This window comes from Ictalurus punctatus, chromosome 27 (genome assembly GCF_001660625.3).
Source record: "Ictalurus punctatus breed USDA103 chromosome 27, Coco_2.0, whole genome shotgun sequence".
Taxonomy (NCBI): domain Eukaryota; kingdom Metazoa; phylum Chordata; class Actinopteri; order Siluriformes; family Ictaluridae; genus Ictalurus; species Ictalurus punctatus.
The window spans coordinates 14,667,501-14,676,467 of NC_030442.2; the positions used below are offsets into that span (position 1 = coordinate 14,667,501).

An 8,967-nucleotide genomic window follows, 5' to 3' on the forward strand; every position below is an offset into this window, starting at 1 on the left:
TTCACATTATGCTACTCGATTATGTACAGTTTGCTTAAGTCAGTTTCCAGCTAATCTTTGTGTGATATCTGATGATGTTATTCTGTACAAAACCACAGGAATCCATCAGGCAGCCGTCCTCCATCCTTTTGTACACTCAGTGCACGATTATGGACGTACAGTAATTTAATCATATACACGATATATACACACAATATTGAGAAATATAAAGAAATAAGTAAAAAGCAGAGGAAACACTCAAGTATCATTTCAAAACATTTTATGTGTTAGTCTCTGTCTAGAGGTCTTATTTTAATTGCTTTAATATACAATAAAAAAGCCACAAACAATATTGTATTGATATTTTCTGACCTTAGTATTATACGCTCTTATCTCCCATTCATGCCTAACCCAGAACCTTGTGATACTACAGTCACAGAATATCAGTAAAATATGCTTGTTTACACATGTTAAGCCCTTTGCATTTTAAAATAAAATGCAAATAACTGAAAATCAAAGAGTGGATGTACTTTTTTAAAAGACAAACATCATCATTTAAAGACAAGTCTTGAAATCCAGACTGTTCTACGTTATTCTGTCACTCGTATGGTCCTACAGCATTTCAAACATTTATTCATTTTGGCAGATGCTTTTATTCAAAGTGACATACAGGTGAGGGAGAATTCAGTCCAACCATAGCGCTGAGCAGTGAAGGGTTATGGGTGTGAGATTAGAAATCGTAACCTTCTGGTGTGATCTGTTCGGAATCAGCACCGACAGCTTGTATTGTGATGAGCTTTCATCATAATTTGCTGTTTTCATGCGAAAAACATCGGGATGGACTATAATTAAAAAGTTGCAAAGTGCTGGGCAAAGATAAATAACAAACTAAATAAATAAATAAATATAAATGAATAAATAAGAAATGAATGAAATCAAATGATCATGTATATTTGATTGCAAAAATCACTTCCAACTCTCCACAAGCTTACCTTTTGGAATGAGGAATGTGCATTCGTATGAGATGAGTGCAGTGGATTAGAACTACTGTACCTGTCGTACTTGCTTTATTTAAACAAATAATAGGACTACAAGCTCTTTGATGTCGTCAACACACCTGTCAAGCTTTGGCAAAGCCACGCCCCTTGTGGCTCAGAGAGAGAGAGTGAAAGAGAGAGAGAGAGAGAGAGAGAGAGAGACAGAAGGAGGGAGGGCTACTGATGGAGAGTCTGTCTGTTTCTATGAGGAAGTGGGAATAAGGCAAAGCATCTAAGACATGCAATTGTGTTTGAACTGGGTTGAAGGTCAAAGAAGGAGTGTGTGTGTTTGTGTGTGTGTGTGTGTGTGTGTGTGTGTGTGTGTGTGTGTGGAGAGCACCAACTGTGTGAATGCAGAGGTCAAAATACTTATGTGTGAATGTAAGATATCAAACACTTAATGAGTTAATGAGCAACACTAATATATTATGTAATTATATATATATATATATATATATATATATATATATATATATATATATATATATATATATATATATATATATATATATATATATATATTGTGTGTGTGTGTTGCATCAAAAACTCTTCAGGTTCAGCTTATAAATACATTTACAGTGTGTGGTGGTGAATACAATCACTGTGGATGTGTATTAGGGCTGGTTTTAACAAACTAATAATGTTCGAGTCCATACCAGGACTAGAATTATGGACTAGTTTACACAGTGATGTTGTGTGCTCGAGCAAATAGAATAATATTTCAAACATGGCAGAGGCTTAGCAGTTGTGAGTTTAAAGATGTATCAGGAAGACCGCCATAGAGACACAATTAGGGCCATAATGTCAACTTTCTTCATCGACTTTCTGACATATTTTGATTAGTTAAGTATTAAGTCCACACATCAGGACAACTTTGTTTTTTGTCACATCCGTGATAAGGGGCCGATTAGCTCTTTGCAAGTACTTGCATATGCGTACAGTATGATTGGTTCGCATCTCTATATACACAGGATGGTGTGTGCTAATTTTAATTATGAGAAACAGAAGGAGGTGTAGCTGGAGCAGGAATGAGGAAGACATAAACAGTGATAAGAACATCATTACATAATTAAAATTTGTATGAGTGAGAGTTTCACAAAGCACTCTCTGTTACAAACAATCAGTTCCCCAACCAGATCTGTGTCATCTAACTTGTTTTGACAAAACAGGTTAGCATAAAGTAGGAGGCGTCAGGCTAAGCAAAAGAGTTTCAGAGTGTGTGTTTGTGTGTACATGTACAGTATATGTGGCTGTGTGTGTGTGTGTAGTGTGTGTGAGTGTGTTGTTTCTCAGCATGGAAAGCACATGTCAGTCACAGCTTAGGCCTCTAGGGCTTGTGTTTGAGTCGAATCATTTGATTCCTCGTGAAGGCACTGAGTCTCGAGGAAGCTGTGAAGAGTCTCTTCTATCTCAGATATTGTAAATGTCTCTCAAGCACAAACACCCCTTACAGATGCATGTCAGAACAAATGTTTCGACGTTTTGTGTTCTTGGTTGCAGGAAGAAGGCTGGGGGTTTTGAATACATAAATTTAAATGTTGATGATGCCTGACCTTGGATCATAGATATAATGATTTTTACACAAATTAGCGCTGAGAGATTGTAGGACCTAGACCAGTTATATATATATATATATATATATATATATATATATATATATATATATATATATATATATATATATATATAAAACATAACCACTTTAAAGTAAAGAGTATTATTTACTGCCATAAATCACAAATGGTTAAGAATTAAAAAAGTAAAAATTGTTGCCATTCAATTATTATTTGCTCTGAAAGCACTCTAGGCGAAGGTAGAAAGAATTACATTTCTTTACTGACACCATGTACAGAATGGTAAAAAAAAAAAAAATTAATAGTTAATTAATTAAATAGTATGTTAGGAAGGTGTTGGGCCACCACAAGCCTCCAGCTCAGCTTCAATTCACCTTGGCACTGATTTTACAAGTCTCTGGAATTGAACTAGTGCAGTGAATACCATTCTTCCAAAAAAAGATATTCCCTCAGTTACTGTTTTAATAATGGTGGTTGAGAGTGCTGTCTAATAAATCACTCCAAAATCCCGCAACTGGTTTGAGAATTTGTGAGTGTGAAAACCAGAGCATATGATTTACATCATTTACATCCTCATGAAACCATTCAATGAGCCCTTGTGCCATGTGGATGGGGGCAGAGTCATCCGTGGAGAGACCACACCCATCTGGATAGAAATGTTTCCTTGTATTGATTTGCAGTGATGCTTCCGGTAAAGAGACAACTGAACCGAAACCATGCCAGGAAAATAAATACAGTCAATATATAACACAACCACTCTTTTACCTTTACTTTATCACTAGACTGTGTCTATTGTGCTCTAGGCTAATTTCACAATAATGGATTGGTGGTTGGAAAACATACAGTACATCCACCAGCTGTGCAGGATGTAATTCAAGGGGATTTATGTACTGTATTTGGGGCCCTCTTTAGTATGTATATGTCATTACAAGCAACTTGCGGAAGAACATTTTGAAATGTTGCTGCACACCTGTCGCCGAAATGGAAATTGATGGTTGCGACTGCAGTATACGAGACTTGAAGGAAACATCTTCCGAGGATGTAATCATCTGCAGTCATTATGCATTTCCTGAGAGTTACGGAGGTCTTCTGAAAATGAAAGCTGTCGAAGTTAGTGAGCACCACGTGATCAATCTAACCTAGATTTCATCCTGCACATGTAAACAATTAGCCAGGATAAGTAAGTACAGCAAGTTAGAAACAAGCTAGATCAAAAAGCACTGGAGAGTAGAAGCTAGCTACTGCAGCTTTCAAAGAATAATTAATAATAATAATAATAATAATAATAATAATAATAATAATAATTATATATATATATATATATATATATATATATATATATATATATATATATATATATATATATATATATATATATATATATTCCATTAAAATTCCCTCAGTGAGGGTGAAAAAGGTGTGAGAGAGAAAGTAGAGCAGATCAAACCTTGTTAAACTCAGCAAAAGCAACAAAGCAGACTGAGATGATATTCATGAACTGGCTAACTTACCTAGATCGTAAAAAAAAAATTCAACAAGAACAAAAAAACAAAACAAAAAGCAAAATAAGGACACACTGAAAGACTGTCAGCTGAGACTGATTCATTAACAGAGGACATGACTATTCTTGAACGATTAAAGCTAGCCAAACAAACACTGATGACACAACAAACTAGCTAGCTAGTTACAAAAAACATAGCAGGAAGAAAAAACTCTCAACAGACACTACCAAACTTGGAAGACTGCAATATCCAAACAGTAACGCCACTTATTGCGTAAGGTACTTTACGGGTAAAGTGTGCAAATACTACAACAAGCATACGCTGACTGGTTGTAATGTCAGTAGCTAGTTAGCGTATGCTTGTTGAAGCACTCAAAATTCTTGAGCAAAAATTAAAAAAAAAACAACAACAACAATTGCTTCTGGAATAATTCTGGTGTAACAACACGGTCATTAACAGCAGCCGAACCTTCAGAATTCAGGACCAGAATCTCGTGTTAAAATCTCGATGTTTATTATTATTATTATTATTATTATTATTATTATTGTTATTATTATTATTATTATAGCACGTTTTCCAGTATTTTCCACCAACTCAACAATGCTAATGTCATTTTCAACCCCTCCACTCTACAAATAGCTTCGAGCATGCATGGCACAGCTTTACCAATTCAGAACTCCTCAGACAAGTTGGCTCATGCAAATTCTTTCATATTTGCACTTGTGAGATGATGTGGAATTGGCATCATTGAGTTTGCATGTTTGCACATCTCATTTGTCCAGTTGTTGCTCAGCTCATTAGGAGCCTATCCCTGATTGGTCGACCCTTTCCGGCCCACGGTGAGGTGATGACGTGGACAGAGAGATTAATGTTGCGTGGTAGGAACTGAAGCAGGAGCGCTTTGAAGTCCTACTGGAATGAGAGGAAATTGATATATCACTTAAAGCGCAAGAGACTGTTAGAGGAACTCCAGTCAGGTTAATGCGATAGCCTGTACATTTACCCTCATATCCCCACTCGGTCCAGACCTAATGCTTAACTCAGCACATGCAAGGAAATGTCTACACACACACACACACACACACACACACACACACACACACATACACACATACACACACATACAGACAGAGCTGGTCTTTAGGGTTGTATCACTCAATGGAGGAATGGAAAGTACATCAAATCTCTCTTGTTTTCTCTCAAAAACACATGTATTACTATCTACAGGGGGTATTTCCAATGATGTGTGTGTGTGTGTGTGATATTATTGTTAAATTGTTGTTAATCCCAGTACCCAAAATTAAATATTTTGTCTATCCTTTTTGTAAAAGGTATTTTTCTTCATGTATTCATATCTTATGAACAATAGACCTAAATACACACGCGGTATCTTTTTGTCTGTGATTTAAGACTAGTTTTGAGCATTTCATTGCACTATAAGGGTCAAAGGGCACTAGATGGCTTTAAAGAAAGACACTAAAACAGGTCAGTTTCAGGAGTGTTGTATGAGTTTAGGAGATGCAATCATTTAACACTCCAAATCCCCCATCATGCCCTTGACATACCTTTATCCCTGGCCTTTCAGATCCTTCATTTTGAAGTCAGGGTCATGGCACTTACCTTCCTTTAACTGCGCTTGCTTACCCGACCCCTCCCACACACGCACACACACACACACACACACACACACACACACACACATACACATTCTTCACTCCCCCGTAGAGGTGAACCTGAGATCATCCATATTTAATGCCATGCAGAAATACATTTACATTAAAAATGTAGAGCAGTGTCTTTTTAATTTACACAGCCTGTATTTATTATTAAACCTTTGTCGTTCTAGTCAGATCTTGGGACTTGGGTTGTCCGTCAGCATTACGGCTCACTCTGACACCCGTCATGCAGTGCCAGGCTTGTCTTTGATTCGTCTTGTCTGTGTCTCTGTACCGTCAGAAAAATAATTTCAGCCCAAAAGATTAGAAGGTGATATTCGTTGAGCAGCTAGTCATGATCTCGAGCCACCGTTTGAAGTACCACTGGTGCTGTACAAAGGGTCCTGATTGTAGTTCATGAAGCTCTTACATATCATGAGACACTGGGGGAGGAAACCAGAGTACCCGGAGGAAACCCCCGAAGCGAGGAGGCGGGATTAGAACAATGAGGCAAACATGCTAACCACTAAGCTAATTTTGTAACATGAATTTCCCCATAACAGCATGTCCCAAAATGATTTATTCTTCTTATACACCCCAACAATTTCCCTAACAATTTAGAGTTTTTAATTTTAAGAATGGCATGCCATACTGTTTATAGATGTTGAACTAAACTAATGCTGTGGAACTTCCTAGAAAAAAGGAGTTAGTTCCTGTTATCACTTACATGTCATTCCCTCACTTATCTCTTTTTTTAAAGAGGTGGATTAAAAATATATATATATATATATATATATATATATATATATATATATATATATATATATATATATATATATATATATATATATATATATATATATATATATATATATATATATAGTTACGTGGAAATTTCAAAGCTCCTATCCTGAAGACCCATTTTAGAAAACTTAAAATGACAGCTTTACCTCTGCCAGTTACAAAGCACTGACACTGGAGACTCCTTCCGATGCTGAATAAATGTTACCATATGAACCATATGAACAATTACATTTTTAATTTTTTTTTTTATTATTGAGCATCCGTCAATCAAGCCCCAGTTTATTTTTTTTATTACATAGAGTATGTTAATTGTGTTTGACCTTATTATTATTATTATTATTATTATTATTATTATTATTATTATTATTATTATTATTATTATTATTATTAATAATAATACTACTACTACTACTACTAATAATAATAATAATAATAATAATAATAATAATAATCACTTTTATTTTTTTAGTCCCTGCTCTTCCCACTATGAGCAAAAACACTGATTGAACTGATTGTGAAGTATATGAATTCATTTCTTCTGTCTAGAAAATAAACTAGTTGAATTTTCAGGCTAATATTTCCAACTTTATGTAATGTTCTTCACCAAATGTTTTTGCTTTGCTGTTGGTGTGTGTGTGTGTGTGTGTGTGTGTGTGTGTGTGTGTGTGTGTGTGTGTGTGTGTGTGTGTGTGTGTGTGTGTGTGTGTGTGTGTGTGTGTGTGGCGTGGTGCTTTGATGGGTCTGGCGTGGTGTTCACTGGAGCCTTGTGCATATATATGGAATTTTTGAATATCTAAACCATTATTTAGCATCCAAATCAGTTCTGCTTGTCTGACTGATGGACAATTTGGGTGTGACCCCTGGCTCGGTGTGCACAACCTATACTGCATATCGTCGGGATGTTCATGTTGACTCCATTGGCTCGGCTTTCTTTTATCCTTTTAATGTGCGTTTGGTGGAAGCAGCCATGAAATATGCATGCAGGAAAAATGGCTTTTCCATATTCTCATGAGCAATTATTGACACGATTCAGACAAGTTAATGCAGCTCATTTCCATTTTCTTTTATATATTTGGTCCAGATTTTGTTTTTGTTTTTTCCAAATAATTTTTTTTTTTACTCTAAAGTACTACTGATATTTGTATGTTTTTCTTTATTAATTCTGACGTTCTTTGAAATGTGTTCATAATTCATTTCAGACAGAAGTGATAGATAAGACTATACCCAAACTGCTAAGGAACAACTTTGCCAAACATAAATTAGGCAGATCCATCAAGCTCTGGAAATATATTTTTAATATAATGAAGTTGTGGCGTGCAGTGTTTACATGAATAAATATTATTTAAGAGATGTTGTGATGCCACCAAAAGTGATAATACATTTCCCAGAAACATGTTGAATGCACGGGCGGCAGCTCTAAATATCATCTGGCGATTTCACATAAACATATGATTTGATGAAGACTTTTATCCAAACTGAGGCAGAATACAACGCACAGTTCTCAGCAGTTTGAGATTTGATTCTTTCTCAGTGCCCCAGCAGTAGCTCTCTGTCAGTCCTAAAACATTACATTCCTCTGGTCATTAGCACAGACTTAAGCATTGAACTAGCCATAACAATAATAATGTCATGATTGAAAAATTCTATATGAAACCCTTTTCTGACATATTTCTGCCATCGGTCGTAATCAGCTGGGATTATTAAAGTGTTTTATATGGAAGTCTGGCAGGATGGAAAGATGATGATGGTCTGTGGTGTGTCTCAGCCATGCTCTCACTTGATTCATCTTGATTCTCTCTCTCTTGCTCTCTCTTTCTCTCTCTCTCGCTTTCTCTTGCTCTCTCACAGAGTAACCCAGAGGCCCTGAGCTGTTTAAGAGAAAGAGATTCAGCATTTAAGCCTGTGGTAGCCCACTGGGGGATCTAGATCAGCATTTAATTCTCAGGTCTGGTCTGTGTGTGCATTTGTGTGTGTTCATGTGAACCGGTTTATGTGATTATTCATAAGGCATGTGTGTCTGGATGTGTGTGTGTGTGTGTGTGTGTGTGTGTGTGTGTGTGTGTGTGTGTGTGTGTGTGTGTGTGTGTGTGTGTGTGTATGTGTGATGAAGTCCTTTACCCAATAGGAGTATGTATGTTTACTTATTTGTCCCATGGTTAAATAAGTTGGTGTGATGAAATTGCCTGCACATACATTGATATGGATAACACACACACACACACACACACACACACACACACACACACACACACATTGAAGAGTGCATTTCAAAATGCAACTTTATTAAGTCCTCACCTTATCTTTTACTAGACTATAAATTATCTGGTACAACATACTGTTTATGAGATTAATGCATCTAGTATACATGCCTTATTACATATGTAATATGTAAGGAATAAAACACTCGCTGCCATGT

At 36.1% G+C, this 8,967-nt stretch overlaps 1 long non-coding RNA gene across 1 annotated transcript in view; it reads left to right on the plus strand.

Moving 5' to 3' along the window:
• The window catches only part of LOC108259666 (uncharacterized), a 25,758-nt gene extending 17,015 nt beyond the window's left edge, over positions 1-8,743 (plus strand). Inside the window, exon 5 of the long non-coding RNA XR_001810979.3 lies at positions 8,400-8,743. This is a non-coding gene — a long non-coding RNA (uncharacterized LOC108259666). The remainder of the gene's footprint in view (positions 1-8,399) is intronic.
• Positions 8,744-8,967: the final 224 nt, after the last annotated feature.